Below are 16,238 nucleotides of genomic sequence, written 5' to 3'. Positions count from 1 at the left end.
CAGAGAGGAAAGAACGAGAGTAAAGAAACGGCGAGAGGGAGAATCAGGACTTCTTGAGGGTTGTTAGGTTCTGACAAACAGAGTGAAGAACTAACGGACAACTAGTCAAAGCTCAAACCAAGTTGATTTACCCACTGGGTCAAACAGCTGAAAAGACAAATACATGTTTACACAGGCACATATATTTATACCCTCCTTCTAGGCGAGTCTCCTCCTTGCTCCTCTAGACAGCCAATACATTTCTGTTGCTAGGCGGGAACTTAACCTTTCTAGCGCAGGGGTTCCATCTCGACAACATTCCGCTGAAAAGGCAGCGCGCAAAATTCAAAAATATTTTGGGGAAATATGTAACTTTCACAGCAAATGAAAGATAAACATCTCGTTAATCTACCCAACGTGTCAGATTTCAAAAATCCTTTATAGCTAATGCACAACATATGATTATGTTAGGTCATAGCCAAGTCAAAAAACATACAGCCATTTTTCCAGCAAAAGATAGGAGTCACAAAAAGCAGAAATATAGATCAAATTAATCACTAACCTTTGATGATCTTCATCAGATGACACTCATAGGACATCATGTTACACAATACATGTATGTTCGATAATGTGCATATTTATATCCAAAAATCTCAGTTTACATTAGCGTCTTACGTGCATTAATGTTTTGATTCCAAAACATCTGGTGAGCGCGCGTCATGAGACCAAGGCTCTCTGCCAGACCACTGACTCAAAGAGGTCTCATGAGTCCCTCCTTTATAGTAGAATCCTTATTCACATTTTTAAAGACGGGTGACATCTAGTGGAAACTGTAGGAAGTGCAACTTTATCCATATCTCAATGTGTATTCGGTAGGCCAAGCTTTGAAAAACTACAAACCTCAGATGTCCCACTTTCTGGTTGGATTTTTCTCAGGTTTTCGCCTGCCATATGAGTTCTGGTATACTCACAGACATCATTCAAACAGTTTTAAAAACTTCAGAGTGTTTTCTATCCAATACTACTAATAATATGCATATATTAGCATCTGGGACAGAGTAGGAGGCAGTTCACTCTGGGCACGCTATTCATCCAAAAGTTAGAAAATGCTGCCCCCTATCCCAAAAAGGTTAAGTGGTGACTGTTCCTTCTCTCTTCATCTGACCTGACCTTGGCCCAAATTCCTCACTCCTCCCTAATTCACGGATATCCAACCTTATCAGTGACTGAAACCAGACTGTTACTCTTTGCCTCTCTCTATAGAATATATGAGATTTGACAATAACGTGTTCTGACAGAATGTACAATTTCTGCACTCCACCTTATCCACCCTGCATTGACCACAATATATATATACTCGTTATACGTGTAAATTAGTATGGTAACATGAATAAGTATGGTCCAAGCTAGAATCCAACAAGGTTTACAAACCCTTTACACTGGACCGTATTACAAGATGAACATGTGACATGGAAGAAACAGATCAATGACATGCATTCGATCATTAGTAGACGATGTATCATGTGGTTTCAACCTAGAGTGAAGTGACATGAAATTTGTACAGATTGTACATTTTAATACTACTGACGTTTTGGTATTTTGTTGATGAAGACCGATTATTTAAATGTAAATGTATGCATCTAAGTATGTAATGGATTGTATTGACTTATTATTGCTGTTATTTTGGTGTGCTGGTTGCTTTATTTGGAGATGTGTGGACAAACACACACATGTGCACTGTGCGTCAAAACAGGAAGTGCATGCCTTAATATGTCATATGGTTTATTTCAGCCAATTACATAGAAACTAGAACAAAGAAACTAAATGGAATTGCATTTGTATTTGTATTTATTATGGATCTCCAAGGATTCATCTCCTCTTCCTGGGGTGCAGCAAAATGAAGGCAGTTATATCATTTTTGAGACGTTACAATACATTTCACACCAGATTTCACAACACATGAAGTATTCTGCCTTCAGGCTACTACTCTACTACCGCATACAGTATCTACAACACAAAATCCATGTGTAAATTTGTGTATGTTATCATTAAAAAAAAATATATGTGGTCGTAAGATCTCAGACTGTTGTTTACGTTTAGAAGAATGCAGATACAGTGCATTTGGAAGGTATTCACACCTCTTGACTTTTTCCACATTTTGTTCCGTTATAGCCTTATTCTAAAATTGATTAAATCGGTTTTTGTTCCGCAACAATCTACACACAATACCCCATAATGACAAAGCAAAAGCTGATTTGTATGAATGATTGCACATTTATAAAAAATATAAAAAACGGAAATATCACATTTACATAATTATTCAGACCCTTTACTCAGTACTTTGTTGAAGCACCTTTGGCAGCGATTACAGTCTATAGAGTCTTCTTTGGTATGACGCTACAAGCTTGGCATACCTGTATTTGGGGAGTTTCTCCCATTCTTCTCTGCAGATCCTCTCTAGCTCTGTCAGGTTGGATGGGGAGCGTGGCTGCACAACTATTTTCAGGTCTTTCCAGAGATGTTCGATTGGGTTCAAGTTGGGTTCTGGCTGGGCCAATCAAGGACATTCAGGGAGTTGTCCTGAAGCCACTCCTGCGTTGTCTTAGATGTGTGCTTAGGGTTGTTGTCCTGATGGAAGGTGAACCTGTGGAGCAAGTTTTCATCAAGGATCTCTCTGTACATTGCTCCATTTATATTTCCTTCAATCTTGACTAGTCTCGCAGTACCTGCCACTGAAAAACATCTCCACAGCATGATGATGCCACCACCATGCTTCACCAAAGGGATGGTTCCAGGCATGACGTTTGGCATTCAGGCCAAAAAGTTAAATCTTGGTTTCATCAGACCAGAGAATCTTGTTTCTCATGGTCTGAGAGTCCTTTAAGGGCCTTTTTGTAAAATTCAGGCCGGCTTTCATGTGCCTTTTACCGAGGAGTGGCTTCCATCTGGCCAGTCTACCATAAAGGCCTGATTGGTTGAGTGCTGCAGAGATGGTTGTCCTTCTGGAAGGTTCTCCCATCTCCACAGAAGAACTCTGGAATTCTGTCAGAGTGACTATTGGGTTCTTGGTCACATCCCTGACCAAGGCCCTTCTCCCCTGATTGCTTAGTTTGACTCTAGGAAGAGTCTTGGTGGTTCCAAACTTCTTCAATTTAAGAATGATGGAGGCCGCTGTGTTCTTGGGAACCTTCAATGCTGCAGAAATGTTTTGGTACTCGTCCCCAGATCTGTGCTTCGACACAATCCTGTCTCAGAGCTCTATGGACAATTCCTTCAACCTCATGGCTTTGGGTTTTGTTCTGACATGCATTGTCAACTGTGGGACCTTATATAGACAGGTGTGTGCCTTTCAAAATCATGTCAAATCAATTGAATTTACCAAAGAGGGACTCTATAGAGGGACTCTATTGATCACCTCAAGGATGATCAATGGAAACAGGATGCACCTGAGCTCACTTTCGAGTCTCATAGCAAAGGGTCTGAATAGTTATGTAAATGTAATATTTCTGTTTTCTAAAAACCTGTTTCTGTTTTGTCATTATGGGGTATTTTGTGTAGATTGATGAGGAAAATTAATTTACTGAGCTTTGGATTTTCCCTCTTAACATGCACTGAAAACAAAAACATTTCCTGTTTCAGACCCAGGTTTCTAACCCAGAAGAACTCTGTGTTTGCATTCTGTAGACAGAGGGAGGGAGAGCTATGGCTTTTTTTATGTAGCATGCCGCACAAGGTTTTCAGGATGTTTTGTGTGTGTTTGTGTGTTATCAGTGGGATTTGTCTGTGCCTGGTGTGTTCCCCCTTCAAACCATAGCCATGACCCTAATTCTAACAGATTACCCACACTGCTCTGCTTTCTCACAAGACAAACCACACATGATCACACCCATGTGCCTCAATAATAATAGCCCACAACAACAACAAATCAAATTGTATTTGTCACGTGCCTTAACAGGTGTATGCTTTACCGTGAAATGCTTACTTAGGAGCCCTTTCCCAACAATGCAGAGTTAAAAAGTAAGAAAATTAGCAAATAAAAATACCGCTACCGAGTCAATTAGCCGGGGATACCAAATACCTCACAGAGGAGACAAGCAAATATGGCAAGGCTAGGGTGTAACAATGTAGAATGTTTTTTGAAAGGAATACCTTCCCCTTTCTCTCTATCTCTCCCACAAAGAGAAAAAGGCAGCTGCGATGCCCATTAATTTGCTGTGACCAACTTGAAGAGAGAGGTCTCTCTCCTTCTTCCCATCCACACCGTTCCCTCTTTCCCTACTACTCTCTATACCTCCAGCTCCATCAACATGCTCTGTAGCCATCCTAAGATGTCTCTTTCCTTCCACCTCGCCCTCCATTATTATGCTCCATGGCCACCCGATGCAGCCATAGCTATGGCTCTGTCTTTAACCTTTGAGCGTGGTGCTAATTGTGCTAAGTGGAGTGGCTTAATAGCCTGGAAAATAGTCCCATAACTCTCCCATAGAGCCAGCTATGACCTTCTCAGAGACAACAGTCCACGGCCATTCTCTCTCCTCCACTGGCTTTATGATATGAAATGCCACACCGTTGGGTTCATCAGAATAATTAAATCAAATAAATTATAGTTCCTAGGCAGAACCATATTGTAGTCTAACCCAATTATAATGCACTGTAAAGCTAATTATCAAGCATGATTACAATTAGTCTAATTTGAATAAATGTTCCCATTAGAGGGTTCATCCCAGTCACTGACTCCACCTCCTCCTCTTCCTCTTCCTCCTCCATATTCCTATTCCCTGTCTCTGCCCCCACTTTCTCAGTCTCTGAGAGAAGGATGGGAGCATTGTCTCATTCTCTCTCTCATTCTCTTCATACATCCCATCACTCACTCCTTCCATCCTTCACAATCTGACCTTCACAAAATGGCCTCCTCCTTCACCCCTGGTGGGCAGTAGAGCGAGGCACCTCCTGCCTCCAGGATAAAGACTCACATTTAGTGTTTATGTCTGTGGTGTTTATGACTGGGATGTGTTGTTGAAACTCAAGAAAGTAGACCGAAAATTAGGAGTGCTGCTGTGCTTAATAAGTAAGAAGTACGTCTTTCTGTCCCATGAGATCTCAGTGTCTGTGAGGAATTTCTACACGTTTAACCCTAGATTGTTTGCCATACATTCTTAGTATCCCTATTGTAGTGATATAACTGCATTTGTTTATCCTAATATTTGTTCACCCATTTATAGATGTGGGTCTGTGTTCAAGCGAGTCTAAATTCAACACCATCGACAGTTGTTTACCAACTCAAACAATAATGTTCTTTATTGAAACAGGATACAAATGTGAAAATTACAATATTTCAGGTATAACCCAGTTATAATATGATTTATACAATTACTTATGTAACATCTTCACACTTTTGTAGATACATTAGTGCTTATTTACCTTTTTTTTCTTCTTTTTTTACGTTAAACAGAGACTGACTTTTAACGCTTTTCTACCATAGCCAACTTGTTGTTGACTTTCCAATATTGGCAAGTTAATGAAATAGCTAGCATGTAGCTAACATTGTTGAAGACACCATTATAAGACACACATCTCTAACATGCTGACTACACCGGGCCCGCTCGTGGATGTTGATTTTTTCCATCCACACTAGATGCGATCAGGAAAAGCAGGTTGAAATATCAAAACGAACTCTGAACCAACTATATTAGTTTGGGGACAGGTCGAAACATGAAACATTCATGGACATTTAGCTAGCTACGTGCTGTTGCTAGCTAATTTGTCCTGGGATATAAACATTGGGTTGTTATTTTACCTGGAATGCACAAGTTCCTTTTTTTCCTGAATCTTTGTCGAATTTTGACCCATTTTGAGTCACACAAATCGTGTATTCTCTACTCCGACAAATAATCCACAGATAAAAGGGGAAATTTAGTTAGTTTCTAGTAACTTCTTCTTCTTCTTCTTCTTCTTCTTCTTCTTCTTCTTCTTCTTCTTCTTCTTCTTCGTCTGTGGACTTTAGATGGCGGTTGGCAAACCAACTTTAAGGTGCATTACCACCACCAACAGGACTGGATTTGGACCTTAGTTCAGCTTTCAATCACCCACGTGCGTATATGGTCCTACCTGCAGCGCGTCAAAAATAGAATGACCATGACCTGTTCTAATTTTTGGTACTGTTAGAAACAAATCAGAATGGGGCCGTAATTGATATTTATTTACTGACCTGACTAAAAAAGAACAGAGATAAAATGGCATTTTACCCAATATGGCCTTATAAATCAGTGTATACCAGTGTTTAAGCCTACGCAAGGACAATGACGACCAGCCAACAGCGCTGTAGAGATCACAATGATGTGTTAGACGTTTCTGATTTGTAATGAACCTGAGGGCTGCATGATACACTGAATCAAGTGCTCTCAGGGTAGTGGCTGAGGCCTGCATATACAGTATATAACAACACGAAAATCTAAAACCGACAGTAATGTACATCGTACCAGCTCCTTCCTGGTCTCAAAAGAAAAACAAGCCAATCCTATTTTCAGCTTGAGCTTCCTTATCAAGTTCTCTACAAGCACAGTGAAGCTCAGCTTATCATCAACCCACACACCCAAATATTTTATACACTTTAACTTGCTCTATAGTATGTCCAGCCAATGTAGCAATGACATGATTTGTAACATGCCTGGCATTTGAAAATACCATGCATTTTGTTTTACCCGAATTTAGAATCAGCTTTAAATCATACAGATTCTGTTGTATGATGTTAAAGGCTCTTTGTGCATTTTCAAAAGCTAAAGATAAACTACTACCACTTGAATAAAGAACAGTATCATCTGCATAAAAATGAACACCCGCTGTTTCAATAAGATCCCCAATGTTGTTGATATACAAAATGAACAACAGTGGGCCCAAAATAGAACCTTGCGAAACACCTGAGCACACCTCTATGGATTCAGATTTACAACCATCTGCCATTACACATTGTGTACGATTTGATAGGTAACTTATAAACCAATCTAGAGCATGACCAGTAATTCCACAACATTTTAACCTTTGCACTAACACAGCATGGTCTACAGTGTCAAAAGCCTTCAGAAAAGCAATAACCTACATATTTCATTATTGAAAAATGCTGTGAAAGGTACAGTAAATGTAAAATGAACATAAAATCAACAGTGTAATGTTTGGATTTAGTCTTGTGTTAGGTGAACTGTTGTGTCCTCACCTTTGGTCTGATAATTTCCCCATAATTTTCAAAGTTTTGTCTTTCAATTGCTACCATGGTAATGCATATGCTTTTTATAGTTCTTCTGTTAGAAACATGTCAATTAGGCCCTATCCATATTGGCCAATTTCCACAAGTGTAAGGACTTAACGGATCTGGTTCAGTGAACTATGCTCTTTACCTCGAAGGTTCGTAGCTTGTTCCAACACTTCAGCTCAGCAGGCTAACACAGTCTTGTGGCGCACATCAAAGACCATATGGATAAGTAAAGGTTAATTAAGAAATCTAAAGCGGTTTCTCCTGGAACAGGATCTGGGTATAGACCGTGTTGGAGCTGAAAGGGGTGGAGGCTACAGGCTCAGGGATGGAGGGAGAGGACGGAGAAGTGGAGGAGGAGGAGGAGGAGGGGAATTCAGGCCGGGGTCATACCAGCTGCAACTCTGGATACATCAGGCTGTGCTCCACACAGACCTTCAACTGGAGGAGTGGAGAGGGAGAAGGTTAGCATAGTTAAAAAAAACTTTCTCCCCCTCATTTACAATTGTTGATGGTATTGGTTTACAGGCTTCACATTTTCTCCAGTATAACAGAACATTCTCTGTAACGGAAGAACTGGACAGGGATCTAAGGAGGGGGAATTTTGTATAAAAGGATCTCTATCCCTTGTCCTCAGATCCCCTTTCAGTCACACTAAATTCAATCAGCAATCTGCGTGGGAGCGACTCATTCATTTCATGGCCAGGCAAAGTCAGACCAGGTGAATTACAGTGAATTACAACACAGGTCGGTCTCAACAATAACACCCTTTTCTACCGACAGGATACAGACAAAAAAATATATTCACTGATCCTTTGTATTTTTATTTGTGGTCCATATTTGTATGATACTTTTTACAGTTAATGTAAATGTAATAAAGACACAACAGACTAAATAAATAATTTTGTTTGGAAAGCAATAACGCTGAATAGAATTAGCAGGCTCACAACAGGAGGACAGAGCAGCAATAACTGCAGCAGAGAACACACACAACAGCCCTCTGAGACCAACTCTGGAACTTCCCCTCTCTTAGCTCCTACACCCAATAACGCAATTGAAAAATAAGTAAATGAGATTTTTAAATGTAAACGTTATACAATTTATGACAAAAAGATTAAACACGGAAAATGATTAATAAAGGACAGGAATCAGAAGGCAAAAATCCTGCAATTGAATTATGTAACTTTATGTGTTGTAATTGGCTGAGGGTGTGGGTGTAGGTGACCAATAAGAGGAGCTCTTAAGGATAGACTGACATTTTGTCCAACTCAAGGTGTCATAATATTTCCACATGACTCTCCCCTTGTATTGTAAAATACATTGAACACCCTCCCCCCTCATAGAATAAACTCAAAATAATGTTTTCAACCACAATTAATAATAACTGTAGCGACCCTATGTTTAAAAAGACACAACAGACTAAATACATATTTTTGTTTGGAAAGAAATAAAACTACAAGCATTTTGCTACACCCGCAATAACATCTGCTAAACAAGTGTATGTGACCAATAGAATTGGACTTGATTCGATAAATGTGGATATCTACTTTGCTTTTGTGGCACAGTCGATGCCACGCAGGGCTACGCACTAGAAGGTTGAGGGTTCGCTGACCACCACAGAGGAGCTCAGTCTCCCTGCTTGTTTTATCATATGCAACATATTGTCCACCAACAGGTTTCTGTGCCAATGCATCACACAACCCATGAATAAACCATACCGACTTCGGGCACTTCAATTTCATGGTTTGCGTTTTCAACACCACAATAAATAGACTATGCCAATCTCGACAAACAGAAAATACACCCCTCCCTACCTTGTAGGCTTACCCAGTAACGAAGGCTTGACAATGTCTGAATATCATTAAGCCTTTTGGTGTTTTGTATGTTATGTCTCTTTCCATTCATCAAATTGCCGCTGCACAACTTTGATTGATTGACTGATTGGTTTTATTTGTCAGTTAAAAAAATACATATATGCACAAATCATTTAAAAAGTGACTGGGATTACACAATAAAGTCAGGGACTTATTTGCATTACGGTCCCTATATTTCCTGCAGCATATGCTACAGCAGTGGTTCCCAAACTTTTTATAGTCCCGTACCCCAAACACTCAACCTCCAGCTGCGTACTCCCTATAGCACCAGGGTCAGCGCACTCTCAAACGTTGTTTTTTGCCATTATTGTAAGCCTGCCACACACACACACACACACACACACTATACGATTTACTTATTAAACATAATAATGAGGGTGAGTTTTTGTCACAACCCGGCTTGTGGGAAGTGACAAAGAGCTCTCATAGGACCAGGCCATAAATAATAATATAATAATAATAAATATATTTGCTCTTTATTTAATCATCTTACATATAAAACCTTATTTGTTCATCCAAAATTGTGAATAGCTCCCCACAGGTTAATGAGAAGGGTGTGCTTGAAAGGATGCACATGACTGCAATGTTGGGTTGTATTGGAGAGAGTCTCAGTCTAAAATCATTTTCCACACACAGTCTGTGCCTGTATTTAGTTTTCATGCTAGTGAGGCCCGAGAATCCACTCTCACATAGGTTCGTGGTTACAAAGGGCATCAGTGTCTTAACAGCGCGATTTGCCAAGGCAGGATACTCTGGCTTCCGATTAAATAGAATTTTCACCGAACCACTTGTTGCAATTTTGATGAAGCTCTCTTGTTCAGATATCGGTAAGTGGACTGGAGGTAGGGCATGAAAGGGATAACGAATCCAATCCAGTTGTTTGTGTCATTCATTTCGGGAAAGTACCTGCATAATTGCACACCCAACTCACTCAGGTGCTTCGCTATATCACATTTGACATTGTCCGTAAGCTTGAGTTAATTTGCACACAAAAAAAATCATACAATGATGGAAATACCTGCCTGTTGTCCTTGTTAATGCGGACAGGGAAGAGCTCCAACTTCTTAATCATAGCCTCAATTGTGTCCCGCACATTGAATATAGTTGTGGAAAGTGCCTGTAATCCTAGATTAAGACCATTCAGGCGAGAACAAACATCACCCAGATAGGCCAGTCGTGTGAGACACTCGTCATCATGCAAGCAGTCAGACAAGTGAAAATGATGGTCAGTAAAAGAAAACTTTAAGCTCTTCTCTCAATAAAAAAAAATGTGTCAACACTTTGCCCCTTGATAACCAGCGCACTTCTGTATGTTGTAAAAGCGTTACATGGTCGCTGCCCATATCATTGCATAGTGCAGAAAATACACAAGAGTTCAGAGGCCTTGCTTAAACAAAGTTGATCATTTTCACTGTTGTGTCCAAAATGTATTTCAAGGTGCCAGGCATTCCCTTGGCATCAAGAGCATCTTGGTGGATGCTGCAGGGTACCCAAGTGGCATCGGGAGTGACTGCTTGCATGCGCGTTACCACTTCACTATGTCTCCCTGTCATGGCTTTTGCGCCATCAGTACAGATACAGTACCAACATGAGCAGCAGCTACGTTTGGCTACATATGGACCTTTAGTGGAATTCCCGCGAGAGAGTAACGGTTAAAATGATTGGATGTTAATTATTTGACTAGGCTACCTATATTTGACATTGTGTTGTTATTTCACTGAACACTAGATGGTTTAATTTTATTTTGGGCAGTGAAACGAGGCCACTCAGGCGAGAAAAAAAACTCACCCAAATTTATAGCCCCTGTAAAGTCTGCTTCCAACTCATACCTTCAAACACGTAGAACCCCTGAACTCAGCTCACTTTCCATCCCACTTTCCAGCTCACACTCTCAAACACCTAGATCCCCTGAACGCAGCTCACTCTCCAAATCCCAATCACCTGAATTCTAATCTCCTGTTCACACACCATGTCATGACTTCCGCCAAAGTCGGCTCCTCTCCTTGTTCGGGCGGCTTCGACGGTCAACGTCACCGGCTTTCTAGCCATCGCCGCTCCCTTTTTCATGTATCCATTTGTTTTGTCTTGTTCCCTTCACACCTGGTTTGTACTTTGAGTAAGATTGTTTGTGTTACGTGTATTTTGGAATTGTGGATATTGGTACACACATTACTTTTTGATTATGTTCCGTGTTTGGGCACATGTTATGTTACTTTGTGCTGTCATTTTGGACCGGAATAAAAAGTGCGCCTGTTCACTACACTCTGCTCTCCTGCACCTGACTTCGCCTCCAATACACACTCCTAACACACCAGTATGTCATTATCACACACTATTTAGTTCAGTTCTTTGCACCCCATCACTGTGAGGTATTGTTTGTTTTGTGACACACATCTTTTGGAGCGCTGTTTTTCCTGTTATCTTCCTGTTATCTACCTATTGCCTGATCTCCCGTACTACGTTACTAGCCTTTTCCCTGCATGTACTGTTGCCCTTTTGGACTTCCTGTTTATGACCTTCTCCCTGCCCCTAGACCCTGCCCCTGGACCCTCCTGTGGTCCTTTGCAATAAACACTTTGTTGTGCTCACTTGAACAAGGTGGCGCAGCAGTCCTTCGTGACAAATTTTGTCATCAAATGTATTATCAAAATCTGGCATTCTCTGGATTCATGGTGCTTTCAAAACAACTGGGAACTTGGAAAAAAACAAGGTTGACTCATGATGTCAGTGATCTTCAGGTCAGAGCTCTAAAGAGGCCTGAGTTCCTGACTTGGAATTCCCAGTCGGATGACTGTTCAAACAAAATGTATTTTCCCAGTAGGTGCTCGTTTTTTCCCCCCAGTTGTCTTGAACTCACTGAAGTCTGAGATTTCCGAGTTTCCAGTTGTTTCGAACACGGCAAAAGTCATGCTGGATTGACAGTATAGCCAATGTTGAATGTTTATCCTTTTAAGGTTGGAAAAGAGACCCTTAAACCCAAACTTGGACCACACATCCACTCTACTGAATAGCAGGCTAGTGATTACTTTGCAATGCTTGCAGTTAGTCACTGATTCCTTCCAAACCACTCATTGTTGAATTTGCGTTTGGCGGTGAGCACCGATGCATTTTATCTATAATTCCTCTTCATAATTTCTCTTCATATGACAAAGGATTTGCCAGTAGATTGTCGACTTGATTCATGATGATGACTGCTAGCTAAGATTTTGAAAGTGTGATCAGTCCAATCAAAGCCGCTGTAGATTTAACGTGACGTCATTTTATTTGTGGCCAATGACCTTGAGCCTTCTTGGATGGGCACTTCTAATGTAACTCTATGGCAGCACCCAAGGGGCTTGAATTTTCTAGCTCTCCCTGTAGATTTTGCAGTGACATAGTGTCCCCGTGAGTGATAGAACACTGAGCCAATCACAACGCAACTAGAGAACATTACGAACCCCTACGCTCCGTATGTTAGGGTTTTCTTCCGTCGAAGGAGAGTCAGACCAAAATGCAGCGTGGTAATTTTTATACATCTTTAATAAAGATGAAAAAAACAAACAATACAAAAACAAGAACCGTAACACAAAAACCTAACAGCCTATACTGGTGCAAAACAAACACAGAGACAGGAACAATCATCCACGAAACACTCAAATAATATGGCTGCCTAAATATGGTTCCCAATCAGAGACAACGATAAACACCTGCCTCTGATTGAGAACCACTCCAAACAGCCATAGACTATACTAGATACCCCCACTAAGCCACAATCCCAATACCTAACAAAACCCCAAGACAAAACACACCACATAAAAAACCCATGTCACACCCTGGCCTGACCAAATAAATAAAGAAAACACAAAATACTAAGACCAGGGCGTGACACCGTATTTACCACTGGCTCCCCCACCACCACAGAAAGCAATGAGCTAGGCTGAAACACCTGCATTTTGGAGCTGCCTTACTCAAGAAAGCAGAAAAGAGACCATGTTTGTATGCAGCTTTATTAACTCAATGATAAAAAATAAAAATAAATGTCTACATTGTGTACAAACTGATACGGGACATGTATTAAGTCAAAATAACATGCAAAACAGGCAACACTTAAAAAAAAAAGAAGCTAAACAGGTGGGGCTCAAAACAGGTGGGACGGGTCACATGGAGGCTTTGATAGAAAGCCTCTCATGGACAATTTGGCTCACAAAACTGTATGTAGAGCAGATGTGCCCACTCTGGTTTTGGCACATGCGCTCTAGCCAACAGCTTGCACATACAATAAAACATGTATAAATCGAATCACCCCAGCCAACTCATTCCTTGATTAAAGTCCTTAAGTCCACCCAAAAATTATTTTGGTATTTGTTTTATTAGTCATTTGTAGCCTACTACATGATGAAATTATTATGGACAATTATTAATTATTTGTCAAATGGCAGCCAAGCATCCATCATCATGTCGCCAGAATAACATCCTCGATATTTATTGAAAGGAGCATCAACCTCATCACCTTGCACTTTCACCCCCCCCCCTGTGAAGTTCATCATAACTTGTTTCATCTGTAGCCTAATAAACAGCATGCTTTCCAATGATGTGGTGACATTTTTTTTATCAGACAGGTAGGCTACTTTACTCTTATACAGAGGTTGGATGGGAACCTGGTTGATGTCAAGCCAGTTTGGGGATGCTGGAATTATATTTTGGATGAACGTGTCAAGGCCCAAGGCGTGACCCAAAAATGCAGACACAGGAGGCAGATGGTTGGAGTCTTACAATGTTTATTAATCCAAAGGGGTAGGCAAGAGAATGGTCGTGGACAGGCAAAAAGGTCAAAATCCGGGAGTCCGGGAGTCCGGGAGGTACAGAGTGGCAGACAGGCAGAATGGTCAGGCAGGCGGGTACAAAGTCCAGAAACAGGCAAGGGTCAAAACCGGGAGGACTAGAAAAATGAGAATGCAAAAAGCAGGAGAAAGGAAAAAGGGAAAAATGCTGGTTGACTTGGAAACATACAAGATGAACTGGCACAGAGAGACAGGAAACACAGGGATAAATACACTGGGGAAAATAAACGACACATGGCGGGGGTGGAGACAATCACAGGAACAGGTGAAACAGATCAGGGTGTGACAGAACGTGCAAATGCCTACAGGTGCCTTTTGAAGTAGCCTAATCAGATAAAACAAAGTGTGGCTGCTTGTGTTTATGCCACATATAAAATGTAATACATTTTATAAAAAGTGATATTATAAATATTTAGACTATATTGAAGAGTTAGGTTCTAGGTGCCCAAGGAATAGCCGCTCGGATTTGAGAAGAGGCAGAGCATGTGTTAAGCTTTCCTGAAGCTAGGCCGTCATTGTAAATACGAATTTGTTCTTATTAACTGACTTGCCTAAAGGTTAAATAAAAATAATTGAAGAAATAAATCAAATCAAATCAAATGTTATTGGTCACATGCACATGTTTAGCAGATGCTATTGCGAAATGCTTGTGTTTCCAGCTCCAACAGCACAGTGATATCTAACAAACCACAACAATACACACAATACACCTAAAAGTAAATTAATGGAATTAAGGAATATATAAATAGGATGAGCAATATTGGAGTGGCATAGACTAAAATACAGTAGAATAGAATAAAGTATATACATATATACAGATGAGTAAAGCAAAAATATGTAAACATTATTAAAGTGACTAGTGTTCCATTATTATAGTGGCCAGTGATTTCAAGTCGATGTATATAGGTCAGCAGCCTCTAATGTGCTAGTGATGGCTATTTAACAGTCTGATGGCCTTGAGATAGAAGCTGTTTTTCAGTCTCTCAGTCCCAGCTTTGATGCACCTGTACTGACCTCGCCTTCTGGATGATACCGGGGTGAACAGTCAGTGGTTCCGGTGGTTGTTGTCCTTGATGAACTGTGCCTGCCGGGAGCATATGTGGCCACATTATTACAAGAAGACTTGGGAGAATGACGATCGACAACAGTCAGTGTATTCAGTATCAGAAGTAAAAAAATACAGCCAGACTGGCCTGCTACTGTGCCTTTCCAGACCTTATAAACTGTCAAGAGTAAACCCACAACTGATCCAAATGGAATAAACATTCAAATCACAGGGCTTTTGCAGGGTTATTCAAATTACATTTTCACTGCAGCCTAGAGTAATATGTTGTACTTCACTTGAAAACAATAATGCAATATTCATTGCATTGTGGTGTTGTAGGCTAGTCTAGGTAGGATAATTGTATTGTCCCTTAACAAGATCAATAGGGAAGATTTTTTTAGCTGTGTGTCTCATGTCTCCGCTTCCTATCAGCAATTCTTATTTGTTCTTGTCGATTCAAATAAAAAATGTATGCAGCTTTGAATGTTTTTATGTGAGGTATGATTGCTTGTTAGCCTATTGCCGATCTGGACAAACTATCCACCTACCTCTATTGTCACTATGAATCGTGGATAGAGGGCAGGATAGACTGGTAGACTATATTGACCTGTGGTATAATAAAAGTTAGTACATGAAAAAGCGTAGTGCATAAGGGAAGTACCAAAATACTCTATATATACAAAGTATTTGGACACCCCTTCAAATGAGTAGATTTGGCTATTTCAGCCACATTCGTTGCTGACAGGTGTATAAAATTGAGCACGTAAACATGCAATCTCCATAGACAAACACTGGCAGTAGAATGGCCTTTTCTGAAGAGATCAGTGAAAGGTTGCTGGATCGAATCCCCGAGCTGACAAGGTAAACAATCTGTCATTTTACCCCTGGGCAAGGCAGTTAACCCACTGTTCCCCGGGCACTGATGATGTCGATTAATGATGCCCCCCGCACCTCTCGGTAATTTCAGTTGAATGCATTCATTTGTACAACTGACTAGTTAACCCCCTTTCCAACAAGACAGTCTGTCAAATTACTGCCCTGCCCATGTCAACTGTACGTGCTGTTATTGTGAAGTGGAAACGTCTAGGAGCAACAACGGCTCAGCCATGAAGTAGTAGGCTACACAAGCTCACTGAACAGGAACGCAGAGTGCTGAAATGCGTACAATTTGTTTGTCCTTGGTTACAGAGTTCCAAACTGACTCTGGAAGCAAGGTCAGCACAATAAATATTTTTCGGGAGTGTCATGAATTGGGTTTCCATGACGGAGCATCC

The sequence above is a fragment of the Oncorhynchus clarkii genome, chromosome 1, assembly GCF_045791955.1.
Source record: "Oncorhynchus clarkii lewisi isolate Uvic-CL-2024 chromosome 1, UVic_Ocla_1.0, whole genome shotgun sequence".
NCBI classification, from domain to species: domain Eukaryota; kingdom Metazoa; phylum Chordata; class Actinopteri; order Salmoniformes; family Salmonidae; genus Oncorhynchus; species Oncorhynchus clarkii.
Note: the sequence above shows the minus strand (reverse complement) of the source record.